This window comes from Rhinopithecus roxellana, chromosome 3, assembly GCF_007565055.1.
Source record: "Rhinopithecus roxellana isolate Shanxi Qingling chromosome 3, ASM756505v1, whole genome shotgun sequence".
NCBI lineage: Eukaryota > Metazoa > Chordata > Mammalia > Primates > Cercopithecidae > Rhinopithecus > Rhinopithecus roxellana.
This window is the reverse complement of record NC_044551.1, coordinates 50,202,508-50,217,053: the sequence shown is the minus strand read 5'-3', so window position 1 is coordinate 50,217,053 and position 14,546 is coordinate 50,202,508.

Below are 14,546 nucleotides of genomic sequence, written 5' to 3'. Positions count from 1 at the left end.
TTAGCACTGATCCCCCAGGACCGACACGGGCAGGAGTCCTTGTAGCTCAAAGAGCAGCAGCTGGCAGGGCTGAGTAAGGCCATTTTGGAGGGGAAGACTGGATTTGGAAGTCAGGGAGCCTTGCGTCACATTGCAGCCGGAAAACAGGTGCAAATGGAGAACTGAGCAGGCTGAAAGAAGCAATAATCTGCTCCAGAAAAGTGATGGGAGGATCAGGTGCCACTCACTGAGTCTTCACTGGGAGGCAATATCCTCACTCGCACGTAGTGCCAGAGACCGTGGTGCCACATCCGGACCTCTGTCTAGCAGGGCTGCCCTTTGGCCTGGTTCTTTCTTCCCTATCTACACTCCTGCACGTCCCCCCGCGGCCCCCAGCTCCCAGAACTGTGAGGAAATGTGCAGTGGTGATGACTCTCAGCCCCTCACTCCTCTCCCTGCAGCTTCTAACAGAGTCCACCTGAGTCAGACTTGCCCAGACCCTGTTACACCTGCGGGTTCCAGGACTCCACCCCAGACGCCCTAAATAAGTATCTGGGGTGCAGCCCAGGATCCGTGTTTATGACAAGATCTCACATGGTATGGATGTGCCCTCAGTGTGAAGACCAGGCTTGAGTGCCGCCTGCTGCCGGTGTGTGCCAAGTTCTGCCCGCCCTGGCTGTGCCCACCCGCCACCTGTCCTGGAGCCTTGCCTACCGAATTTCTTGCTGTTGTTCTGTGGCTGGGAGTCCTTGACAGCAGCTTCATTTTAGTGCCCAGTGCCTGGCACTCAGTGGGCCCTGAGTCAATGTTTGCCTTTCCTGCCTGTGTGTGGGGGAGGTGGGGGAGTGGGCTCGTGGGGGAGCACAGGTAGCTGTATTTTTGTGACTGGTCACTCACACAGTGGCTCAGGGCCCTGCTGGAGGGGATCCATCCCACTCCACAGTCTGGAGGAGATGCTGAGCCTGTAAATAAAACATGTCAGTGACAGCCCTTGGGGCGGGACAGGGCCCCATTTCAAAGCAGAAACAGAATTCCTGGTGAAAGTGGTTTAAATTGGAGAAGAATGTGCTGGGATTCGGTGTAGGATTCCACGTGGCTGTAAAACCAGCTGAACATCCTCAGAGTGGCAGGAAGGCAGTAGAACGGTGCCCAGAGTAGGATTTGAGTACACGTTCCTCTTGAGCCAAGGGACAGGCGTTTTGCTGTGCCTCAAACAGAATTATCAAACTCCCCAGTGTAAATCTGGGCAGTACTGACCAGCATGCATCCTGAATGGTTTTGGGATGACGTGATGACCATCCGCTTTATTCTACAGAGGCTTAAGGTGTAGGGATCTCACAAGCTCTGAGGGATGGTGCATCAAAGTGGATTTAGCCTGGGGTGGGCTGGGAGACCAGGTGGGAGCTAGTCCTGCAATCCAGGTACAAATGGATTTGGACCTTATCTTGGACCTTATCTTGGACCAGGTGATAAGACGTGACCTCCTGAACTTACTTGGAAGGTAAAGCTGGCAGAATTTGCTGACAGTCTAGATTGGGGTGTGACAAAGGCATGAAGGATGACACCAAGGCCGTGTGTGTCCTGAGCAATGGGAAGAATGACGTGAGTTACCGTTACCCACAAAGGTGAGGAGCAGGCTGGTTGGGGAGGGAGCAGCAGGGGCCTACTTGTATGCAGGTTAGGCTTGCTATGCCGCTTAGACATCCTAGTTACTCTTGCCACCCTCTCCAAGCCACTATCCCCTGTTGTCTATGCCTGAGAAATGACCTAACCCATCTCCCCACACTCACTTTTTGACATCCAGCCAGTTCATATTCTAACTTCTGTATTCTGAAAGAGTGCTCAGAAGTCAAAGTCTGATTCAAATTGCGGGACTGGCCAATCTTCCATGGTCTGTTGCCCTTGAGGGAATGCCTGGCTTCCTTCTTGTGGTTCACAGACCTCCTTAGTCCAGCCTTGCTGTGACTTCAGCTTCTTTCTGCATTTCCTTCCTCCCCGGCACTGATTGCATTTCCCTGTCCCTGGTGCTTTCTCCACATTGAGCTAACTCCTCGTTCTTCAGGCCTCTCATCCTCCCGGGACCCTCTCTGTCCCCAGTCGGTCCCCTGCTCAGGTAGGGATCCTGTCGCATTGTGCACCCTTCACCCCCCAGGTTCGAGTCCGCAGGCTTCTGCTATTTCAGCAGTTGGTGTCTGGTCTGTGTTCACACTGGATCCTTCGCCCCCAGGCACAGGGCCTGATGCTTTCTAGGCTTTGGGAACACAAGTTCAGTTCTCAAACAGATGGATTTGCTAAGTACCTGCTGCTAGGTGAAGCCTCTTCTCTGAAGGTAGGATCCAAGTGGTCCACCAGGGCCTCTGCTGTGTCTGAGGTCTGGTGAGGCCGGCAGCACTGTGTCTACCCTGCCAGATTCTTCAGAGCTGTTTGAGCTGCCACATGGCTCCCTGCAGTTCCTCTCCCTTTGCATTCAGAATCACTGCCATGTTTCTCTCAGAATTCTGTAGTGACTCCCTCTCCCCATAGTTCTGGAACTATTTATGAGTGGTTGTCAGTATGGGGCCATGGGATTCTAGCCCTCCTTCCTCTAAGTTTTTGGAAACCTGCTTTCCCCAAATTTGGCTACCATTTGTCTTATTAATAGACTTCATTTTCTAGATAACTTTTGGGTTTACAGAAAATTGAGCTGACAGTACAGAAAGTTCCTATTTACGCTTTTTCCCCCCAACTCCCAGTTTTCCATGATTAACATCTTGATTTAGTATGGTACTTTTGTTACAACTGATGAACCTGCATTGATATGCTAGTATGAACTAAAGTAGTATTAACTAAACTCCGTGGTTTACATTAGGGTTTATTCTTTTTCTTACAAAGTCTTTTGCTAAGTGCAAAATGCCATGTATCCACCGTTATAGTATCATGCAGAAAGTTTCAATGCTCGGAACATCTCTTGCACTGTACCTATTGAACCTCCATTTTCCCTGAACCCAGGCAACCACGGATCTTTCACTATTTCCATAATTTTGTGTTTTCCAGTATTTCATGTAATTGAAACTATACAGTATGCAGTTTTTAGACTGACTTCTTTCCCTTAGTAACATGCATTTATGGTTCCTCCATGTCTTTTCGTAGTTTTTTGGATCATTAATTTTATTGCTGAATAATATTCCATTATGAGGATAGAGCGCAATGTGTTGATTCATTCACCTTTTGAAGGGTATCTGGTTACCTCCAGTTTTTGGCAATTATGAATAAAGCTACAATAAGAATTCATGTTCAGATGCTTATGTGGGCAAACGTTTCAACTCGTTTGAGCAAATACCTAGGAGCATAACTGCTGGATCATATGGTAAGATTATGTTTGGCTGTGTAAGAAGCTGTCAGATTGTCTTTTCAGGTGACTATCACTGGCCCCGTGTCCTTGTCAGCATTTGGTGTTTGTCATTGTTTTAGATTTTAGCCATTTTAACATGTAGTAAAACCTCATTGTTTTAATTTGGAATTCTCTAATAATGAATGATATCAAGCATCTTTTCATATGTTTATTTGCCATCTGTACATTTTCTTTGGTGAGATGTCTCTTCAGATCTTTTGATCATTTATTTTTATTCTTTGAGAGAGAGTCTTGCTCTGTTGGCCAGACTGGAGAGCAGTGGTGTAATCACAGCTCACTGTGGCCTCCAGTTCCTGGGCTCAGGCGATCCTCCCTACTCAACCTCCTGAGTATCTGGGACCACAGCCATGTGCCACCATGCCCAGTTAATTTTTAATTTTTTGTAGACCTGGGGTCTTGCTGTGTTTTGCAGGCCAGTCTCAAACTCCTGGCTTCAAGCAATCCTCCCACCTCAGCCTCCCAAAGTGCTGGGATTACAGGTGTGAACCACCACACCAGCCTGCATATTTTTTAATTGAATTGTTTGTTTTCTTATTGTTCGGTTTTTGTTTGTTTGTTTTACTTTTTGAGACAGAATCTTGCTCTTTCGCCCAGCTTTTGAAGTACAGTGGCATGATCATGGCTTGCCACAGCTTCCAACTCCTGGGCTCAAGTGTTCCTCTTGCCTCAGCCTCCTGAGTAGCTAGGACTATAGGCAAGTGTCACCACACACAGCACATTTTACAAAAAATTTTTTCTCCCTATGTTGCTCAGGCTGATCTTGAACTCGTGGGCTCAGGTGAACCTTCCATCTCAGCCTCCCAAAGTGCTGGTATTGCTGGTTAAGACAAGTGCCTTATTAGATATGCATTCAGCAAATATTCTCTCCTCATCTGTGCTTTGTCATTCCATTTTCCTAACAGTGTCTTTGCAGAGCAGAAGTTTTTACTTTCAGTGAAGTCCAACATACCAGTTTTTCTTCAGAGATCATGGATCATGCTTTGAAAAACTTCCCCAGATTTTCCTTAGGGTTGTCTCCTTAGGGTTGTCTTCTAAAAGTTTTGCATGTTAAATTTAGGTCTATAATCCATTTTGAGTTAATTTTTGTGAGAGGTGTAAGATCAGTGTCTAGATTCATGTTTTTTTTTCCTTTTTTTTGCTTTTTTTTTTGGCATGTGCATGCCTAAACATTCCAGTGTCATTTCTGGAAAAGACCATACATTATCTGTTGAATTGCTTTTAATTCCTGTCAGAATATCAGTTAACTATATTTGTGTGGATCTGTTTGTTCTCTGTTCTTCTTCACTGATCTAGTTGTCTGTTCTTTTGCCAACACTATACTTTGTTGATTACTGTAGCTTTATCGTAAGCCTTTAGGTAGTGTTAGTCTTCCAACTTGTACTTTCTTCAATATTGTGTTGGCTATCCTGGGTCTCTTGCCTTTTCATACAATGTTTAGAATCAGTTTTTCAGTATTTACAAAGTAACCTGCTGGGATTTTGATTGGATTACATTGAATCTACAGATGAAATTAGGAAGAATTGGCGTCTTTAAAAGATTGAGCCGGCCGGGCGCGGTGGCTCAAGCCTGTAATCCCAGCACTTCGGGAGGCCGAGACGGGCGGATCACGAGGTCAGGAGATCGAGGCCATCCTGGCTAACATGGTGAAACCCCGTCTCTACTAAAAAAATACAAAAATCTAGCCGGGCGAGGTGGCGGGCGCCTGTAGTCCCAGCTACTCCGGAGGCTGAGGCAGGAGAATGGCGTAAACCCGGGAGGTGGAGCTTGCAGTGAGCTGAGATCCGGCCACTGCACTCCAGCCCGGGTGACAGAGCGAGACTCCGTCTCAAAAAAAAAAAAAAAAAAAAAAAAAAAAGATTGAGCCTTCCTATCCATAAACATGGAATATCTTTCCATTTACTTAGAACTTTTGCTGATTTCATTAGATCTCCTTATATGGACCTTGTCCCCCCCTTTTTTTTATTTATTACTAAGTACTTTTTAAGTGCTAATGTTGTGTTATTGTATTTTTAATTTTTAAAACCCAATTGTTTATTGCTGGCATATAGAAAAGCAATTGACTTATTAACTTTGCATCCTGTATTTAAAACTTATGATCTTTAAGTAAGATGGAGAGCAACCCTTCAATGATTAAGAGAGACACAAAATAGACATAAAGATTTTATTACTTACAGGTTCTGGTAGTAGATGACATGCTTGAAGGCCCCCCACACAGAGGTTAGGTCAGGGAGTATAGGCAGGGAGAAAGAGTGCAGAAATTAGCAGTATATATCGGAGAATACCGTGTGGGTGACTTTAAGTTCAAGGGCAAATACCTGAATGGTCCAATTAAAGGAAGCGGTAGACAAGTGGGGACTGTCACCTAGGCAGAAGAGATTCCTTCAAGGTTTTCATCCTTGGCCACTGGCTTTTGGGCCATTTGGGTGTGGTGTTCTACTTCTAATACACAGGCAGCAACCTCTGCTGTGTCAATACCGTTGAAATTGACCCTGTAATGTCTGGGCATTAGACCTTGTGCCTTATCATGGGTGCTATTTGAGTAGCAGAGACACTAAAGGCTCCTGGAGAAACCTGAGTCAGGCACCTAGTAAGGCATCTGATGAGCATAATTAAACAAACAAGCAGTCCGAAGGTACCCACTATGACTTGAAATCTCACGTGCAGCCATCCATCCCACTACATAGAGTAGGCAGGGCTAGTCGAGTGGGCTCTATGTAGCTGTCCCATGTGGAGGTGGGATGGATGGCTGAGCTCTCCTTCTGGCATAGGAAAGTTAAACTTCCCTTAAAAATGGGTGCTGAGGCAACATAAAATTACGATAATTCACTACATTGTAATCTTGCTATAATGTGGCTGGTGCAGTGGCTGATGCCTGTAATCCCAGCACTTTGGGAGGCCGAGGCGGGTGGCTCACTTGAAGTCAGGAATTCATGACCAGCCTTGCCAACATGGTGAAACCTGGTCCCTGCTAAAATTACAAAAATTAGCTGAGCGTGGTGGCTCATGCCTGTAATCCCAGCTACTCTGGAGGTAAGGCAGGAGAATCACTTGAATGCAGGAGGCAGAGGTTGCGGTGAGCCGAGATCGAGCCACGGCACTCCAGCCTGGGCAATAAAGTGAGACTCCATCTCAAAAAAAAAAAAAAAAAAAAAAAAAAAGAAAAGAAAAAGAAAAGAAAAGAAAAAAGAAAAAGAAAAGAAGAAATCTTGCTGTAATCATCTATCTGTTCAGGAGTTTTTTTGGTCAATACTTTGGTATTTTCTACATAGACAATCATGTCATCTATGAAGAAAGACCGTTTCTTCCCCCCACCCCGATCTGTATAGCTTTAATTTCCTTTTTAAAATCTTCTTGCATTAGTTAGGACTTGAGCACAATGTTGAGTAAGAATGACAGTATGGGACATCTTTGCTGCTGATCCCAGGGAGAAAACACCCAGTTTCTCACTAACCATTAAGTATGACATTAGCTAGTTTTTTTTTCTGTAGATGTTTGTGTGTGTGTGTGCGTATGTGTCTTTTTAGAGATGGAATCTCTATGTTGCCCAGGCTGATCTCAAGCTCCTGGCCTCAAGCAATCCTTCTGCCATGGCCTCCCACAGTGCTGGGATGGTAGGCATGAGCCAGCATGCTCGGCCTGTAGATGTTCTTTATCAGACTGAGGAATTCCCTCTGTTCTAGTTTGCTGAGAGTTTGTATCATAACTAGGTGTTGAATTTTGTCAAATGCTTTTCTGCATCTATTTATGTGATCATATGATTTTTCTTGCTTAGCCTGGTGAGGGCGTGAATTACAACGTTTTTTGTTTGTTTGTTTGTTTTGAGACAGGGTCTCACTCTGTCGTCCAGGCTGGAATGCAGTGGCACGATCAGGATTCACTGAAGCCTCGGCCTCCCAGGCTCAAGACATCCTCCTGTCTCAGCCCACTGAGTAGCTGGGACTACAGGGATATGCCATCATGTCTGGCTAACTTTTTGTATTTTTAGTAGAGACAGGATTTCGCCATGTTGGCCAGGCTGGTCTTGAACTCCTGAACTCAGTGATCTGACTGCCTCAGCCTCCCAAAGTGCTGAGATTACAGGTGTGAACCATCGTGCCCGGCCTTGATATGATTTAATACATATGAGTCTTTTCATATTGTCTCTTTTCTTAGTGTGAATTTCAGTAGATTGTATCTTTTAAGGAATTAGTCTATTTCATCTGTTATCAAATTTGTGAGCATAGTTGTTGAACATATTTTATTATACTTTTAATGTCCCTGAGATCAGTAGTAATGTCCCATTTTTCATTTCTGATATTAGCAATTTATGTCCTTTCTCTTTTTTTTTGTTAGCCTCACCGTAAGTTACCAATTTTATTGATCTTTTCAAAGAACCAGCTTTTGATTTTATTGATTTTTTTGCTATTTGTCTTTGTTTTCAATTTCATTGATTTTTGCTCTAATTTTTATTATTTATTTTTTCTGCTTTTTCCAGGCTTACACTATGCTTTTCTCTCTAGTTTTCTAAGATGGAAGCTTAGATTATTGATTTTAGATCTTTGTTCCTTTCTAATATAGGCATTTAATGCTATAAATTTTCCTTATAGCACTGCTTTCACTACATCCTATAAATTTTAGTAAGTTCTATTTAAATATTTCATTCAGGTTAAAACATTTTTAATTTATCCTGAGACTTTGACCTGTGTATTATTCAGAAGTGTCTTATTTTAATCTTCAAATATTTGAGAAACTTCTAGCTATCTGTTACTGATTTCTAGTTTTTATCCATTGTGGTTCAAGAGCATACTTTGTATGATATTTTTCTTTTAAATGTTTTGAGGTGTCTTTTATGGCCCAAAATGTGATTTATCTTCTGAATATTCTGTGTAAACTTGAAAAGAATGTGTATTCTGCTCTCAGTGGATGAATATTCTATAATTGTCAAGTTCAGTTGTTTGATGGTTGAGTTCAACTATGGTTGAGTTGTTTGAGATATTAGCTTCTGCCTCATGTATTTGGACAATCTCTTGTTAGGGTAACACATGTTAAGAATTGTGTTTTCATGGAAATTGACCTCTTTGCAACGTCATGCTTCTATTTATCCCTGATAATTTTTGTTCTGAAGTCTGCCTTGTTTGAAGTTAATATGGCTATTCCAGGATTTTCTTGATTGGTGTTAGCATTATATATTTTCATCCATCCCTTTATTCCTTATCTGTGTCTTTATATTTAAAGTGGATTTCTTGTAGACAACATGTAGTTGAGTCTCATTATCTACTCCGTGAGTCTCTGCCTTTTAACTGGTGTATTTAAACCATTTATATTTAAAGTGGTTATTGATATAGTTGGATTAATATCTACCACATTTGTAACATTTTATTCATTCACTTGTTCCTCACTTCTTTTCTTAAAAAAGCTTTCTTTCCTTCTGTCTTCCGGTTTTAACTGAGCATTTTGTATTACTTTACTTTCTCTCATCTCTTAGCATAGCAATTAAACTTCTTTTAAAAATAATTCAAGCTGGGTTTGGTGGCTCATGCCTAGAATTCCAACACTTTGGAAGATTAAGGGAGGAAGCTGGCTTGAACCAGGAGTTCAAGACCAGCCTGGGCAATGCAGCGAGACCCTATCTCTATTTTAAAAAATTAAGGCTTCTTTAGGGTTTTCAGAATAGTTTTGCAACTAATTGATAGGTAATTTTTGCTGTTTATTTTTGAGACAAGGTCTTGCTCTGTCACCGAGGTTTGAGTGCAGTGGTGCAATAATAGCTCACTGCAGGCTTGAACTGGACTCAAGCAGCCCTCTCACCTCAACTCCTCAAGTAGCTGAGACTAAGGTATGCACCACCATGCCCAGCTAATTTTTTTAAAACAATGTTTGTACAGATGGGGTCTCATTATGTTGCCCAGCATGGTCTCAAACTCCTGGGCTCATGCAGTCTTCCTGCTTTGGCCTCCCAAATTGCTGAGATTCCAGGCATGAGCCACTGCACCTGGCTAGTTTACAGGTAATTTAAATCCATTCTCAAATCCACTTCATGGGTAGCATGGGTACCTTGTAACAGAAGCATTCACATTGCTGTCATTCATTTAACTTATCCATAAGCTGTATTTACCCAGTTGCAGGGGCCATTGAAAATAATATGCTAAGAATAGATAAGGCTCAAGGACAGTATCTCTATCACTTTCAATGAACTCCAATAGTCAAGGACAGTATCTCTAGTTGAACTTTTAACGAACTCTAGTAGGCGCCAAGAAGGCAGACAAATAAGAAAGAGCTTAGAGACAAGGAACTAAGCAGAAGGTTACATCTGGGTGCAGAAAGTTTGTTTTGCATTGTGTTATTTTTGCTGACGTGGGATTTATGGAGTATAAATAAAGTGAGGCGGAGGCTCTAGGGGCGGCCGCCATGTTCTCTGTTTGTCTTTGTCTCTTGTGTCTGTTCATTTTCCACCACCCCCAGCACAGTCCCCAATAAGTGGTGCAGCGAGCAGGGTGCACAGGGTGAGTAGTGGGGAACAAGAAGGGGAACCCCCTAGGAGCGGGTAAAACCCGGGAATTGTTAAGGGGAACCTTCTTAAGCTTTCATTTTGGGGAATTCCAGTTCCTTGGCCTCAGAATATTTAAGATTATTACAAGGGCTTTTACTTTCGATTGGGGTTGATGCAAAAGAGAGAACTTTGCGGAAATTGTTTGCTCATGTGGAACAACATTGCTCTTGGTTTCAATATCAAACTGAAGTACAATTAAATAAACGAGAGTGGCAACAGGTTGTTAAGACCTTTCATCAAGCACACCAGCGCGGTGATGTAATGTCGGCACCTTTATGGGCCCTTTGTGCTTCTATTACCTAAGCTTTGGAGCTCTTAGAGACAGACTCTGAAAAAGGGGAAGGTGAGGATGAGGAGTCTTTGAAGTCTCCGATAGCCATTTCCCCTCCTTTAGATAATCCTGTAACTGGAGAAGAAGGTCCTTTGTGTGATAATGTGTCTCATGAAAAAGAATCAGAAATTCAAAAGGAGCTTCAGCCGGTTGTTCAATTGTTACAACAAATTTTACAATTACAGTTATCTCCCCCTTAGCCTTCTCCTCCACCCACTCCTGTTTTTACTTTTCCTGTGGTCCATCCACCCCCATCGGCACCCAAGGTGGAGGAGGAGGACAGCTTTCCCCCACCGCCACCGCCGGTGGAACTGCTGCCTTGTTCAGGCACGGTTTTTGCTGTCCCCTGCTTCTACTGCTAAAGCTGTAATTCTCAAGAGGATGAGGATCCTCTACAATTGTTCCCCATTATTAGGCAACCTTTTGGTCCTAATGACCAATTTCCTCAAGGGAGTATAAATGTGCAGTATAATGTTCTTCAATTTAAATTTCTTAAAGAAATGAAAGCAGCTGTTGCTAATTATGGCCCTCAATCTCCTTTTGTCATGGGGCTTTTAGATTCTTTCTCTTCTGAGAATTTGTTTTTGCCTCTTGATTGGGAGACCTTGGGGAAGGCTATTTTGGACCGCTCTCAGTGGCTTCAGCTACGCAGTTGGTGGCTGAAAGATGCCAAAGAACAGGCTCGCTGTAATGCCGCTAGAAATCCTCCAGGGCCAACAGAGGAGCAATTAACAGGTACTGGTCAGTTTGCTACCGTAGCGGCTCAATCTGGACTCGATGACATGGCATTATCACAAGTTAAAGCACTTTTTTTAAAGGCTTGGTGTAAAGTAGAACCATCAGGAAAAACTGCCTTGTCTTTTGTTAAGATTTTGCAGGGCGCAAACGAACCTTATCCTGACTTTGTGGCTCGGCTCCAAGATGCTGTAATAAAGACTGTGGGTAGTGGGGCTGCAGGCCAAATCCTGGTAACCACACTAGCTTTTGAGAATGCTAATCAGGAATGTCAGAAGTTGTTGCCTCCTCTAAAGGCTGCTGGAAACTTACCAATAGAAGATTTTATTAGAGCCTGTGCAGGAGTGGGAGGGGCTGCCTACAACGTTTGCTGGAGCTTTATCTAAGGCACTCATGGGGAAAAAGGGAGTTTGTTTTCAATGTGGAAAGACCGGTCATTTTAAAAAGGAGTGCCGTAAACTATCTAATAAAAGCGACTCCTCAAGAGTAGAATCTAAAAAGCTTCCCACTGAGCCCTGTGGTCGTTGTGGCAAAGGGCGACACTAGACTAATGAATGTCACTCTAAGGTGGACAAAGATGGTAATCTTTTAACCTCCGGATTGGGAAACTTGCAAAGGGGCCCTTCAGCTTGGGGCCCCAACAACAATACAAGCCCTCTTCATTTGCAATTTCCAGTCAGTTCGGGGGTCCAGCATCAGCAAGCCAGTCAATCAATGTTAACTCCCGATTTTCAGTAGCTCAGCTTTTCTCTGCTACTTCTGGTAGGGCTGCTACTGATGTTGCCATTTTGCAGGCCATCGAACTCACCCCAGAAATGGGAATTGTTAAATTGCCTACAGGTGTTTTTGGGCCATTACCATCACATACTGTTGGATTGCTTATAGGACGCAGTAGTAGCATTTTACAGGGTTTACAAGTTCATTTGGGTGTTATAGATTCTGATTATAAAGGGGAAATTCAAATTATGGCTCAGGCTCATAAACCTATATCCCTAAAAGAGGGGCAGTGAATTGCACAACTCCTTGTACTACCCTATTTTCAGTTTCCTTCACGGAGGCAAGAAAGAACCAGAGGCTTTGGAAGCACAGGTAAACATATTTTTTGGGAAACTTTAGTAACTCAACAAAAACCCTTGTTTCCCCTCGAAGTAGAGGGACAAATTTTTCAGGGCTTGGTCGACACTGGAGCTGACGTTTCCATTATTGCCTCTGATCAATGGCCTTTGCAGTGGCCTAAACAGCCTGTTGCTGTTTCTCTTACAAGATTAGGTTCCGCCTCTGAGGTGTATCAAAGTTCTCAATCCTTAAATTGCCGAGGGCCGGATGGTCAAGTGGCCCAAGTTCAGTTTTATATTGTTCCTATTGCCCTAAATTTATGGGGGTGAGATTTATTGCAACAATTTGGAGCTTTTGTTTCTATTCCTCATGTCTCTAATTCTGCCAAGAATATGATGTTCCACATGGGCTACAATCCCCTTGAAAAATCTTTAAACATATAGCCACTGTTCAGCAGCCTCAAGCCCTTCCTTTGACGTGGAAAACTAATGTTCCTATATGGATTGAACAGTGGCATTTAACACGTGAAAAGCTTGAGGCCTTGGAAAACTTAGTTCAGGAACAATTATCCTTAGGTCATATAGAGCCTAATACTTCTCCATGGAATTCCCCTGTCTTTGTGATAAAAAGAAAAAAAAAAAAAAAACCCGTAAATGGAGACTATTGACAGATATTTGTGCTATTAATGCATGTATTCAACCCATGGGATCCTTACAACCTGGCCTTCCCAACCCTTCTATGATTCCTCAAGATTGGTTACTTATGGTTATTGACTTAAAAGATTGTTTTTTTTCTATTCCTTTGGATCAAAAGGATTGTGAGCGTTTTGCCTTCTCTGTCCCTGTTTTTAATAATTCTCAGCCACTTTCTTGATATCAGTGGAAGGTTTTACCTCAAGGTATGTTAAACAGCCCTACCTTGTGTCAAGAATTTGTCCATTGAGCTCTGAATCCTGTTCGAAAATGTCATCCTTCTGTTCTTTTATATCATTATATGGATGACATTCTTCTTGCCACACCCACCAAAAAAGAGCAGCAAGATGCTTTTACATCCTTACAAACACAGCTCTCTATACTCAATATTGCCCCAGAAAAAATTCAAATAGATTTTCCTATTCAATATTTAGGTTATACCTTGGGAGCACAAAATATTCCACCCCAAAAGATTCAAATTCTACACGATCATTTAAAAACATTAAATGACTTTCAAAAGCTTTTAAGAGATATTAATTGGATGCGTCCTGTTTTAGGAATACCAATGTATCCGTTACAACATCTTTTTTCTATTCTAGAAGGAGACAGTCACTTGGACAGTTCACGTCATTTAACTCCTTTGGCTTTACAGGAACTCCAGCTTGTACAAGAACAACTCCAAAAGGCCCATCTACATTATATCCTTCCTGACGTTCCCCTTTCCTTGTGTTTATTTCACACTTTACATTCTCCTACAGGTATGATTCATCAAACAAATCGGCCGTTAAAATGGATTTTTTTATCCAACAAAACATCTAAACGCTTGACTACTTATATTGACCGTTTAGCTGAATTGATCATCAAAGGACGGCATCGCTGTTGACAACTCTGGGGAGGAAATCCTTCCTTCATTATCTCTCAATTCACTCATAGTCAGATTACCTATCTTCTTGCCACTTCTGATTCTTTGCAAGTTGCTTGCGCCTCATTTGTCGGACAATTTTCTACTCAATATCCTAAATCTCCGATCTTTTCATTTTTCAGGCAACGTTCTGTATTGCCCTTCTCACCAATATCTATATTTCCTGTTCAAGGTCCTACTTTTTTCACTGATGCTAGTAATAATAATAAACCTGGATATTGGAGTGTTCATCAATCTCGAGTTACAGTTTATTCTTATCCCTCAATACAACAGGGAGAATTGTTTGCTATTCTCATGGTTTTACTTGATTTCCCTACCACCAGTTGTAACATTGTTAGTGATTCTCAATATGCCGTTTATGTTACTTCTTATATTTCTCAGGCCACTCTACCTCTTTGTGCTACTTCTTCTCTTCAAAAACTCCTTTATTCATCACTCATCTTCGTTCTCATTCTCGACTTCCTGGACCATTAGTTCATGATAATACTCAAATTGAATCACTTTTAATTGGCCACTTACAGGCTACAGAACAAGAGCATACTCTACATCACACTAATAGTTCTGGCCTTCAACGACGGTTTCATTTAACTCATAAACAAGCTCGTTCTCTTATTCAAGCTTGTCCTTCTTGTGCTCCTTTAAGCATTCCATCTTTCCATCCTGGGGTTAATCTGCAAGATACTCAAGTTAATCAGATTTGACAAATGGATGTCACATATGTCCCTTCTTTCGGACGATTAAAATATGTTCATCATACCATTAATACTTTCTCTCATTTTCAATGGGCAACTCCGTTGCCATCTGAAAAAGCTGATTCTGTTATTACTCATCTCTTAACTTGTTTTGCCATCATGGGCATTCCTCTAATACTTAAAACTGACAATGCCCCTGCCTATGTCTCTTGTAAATTA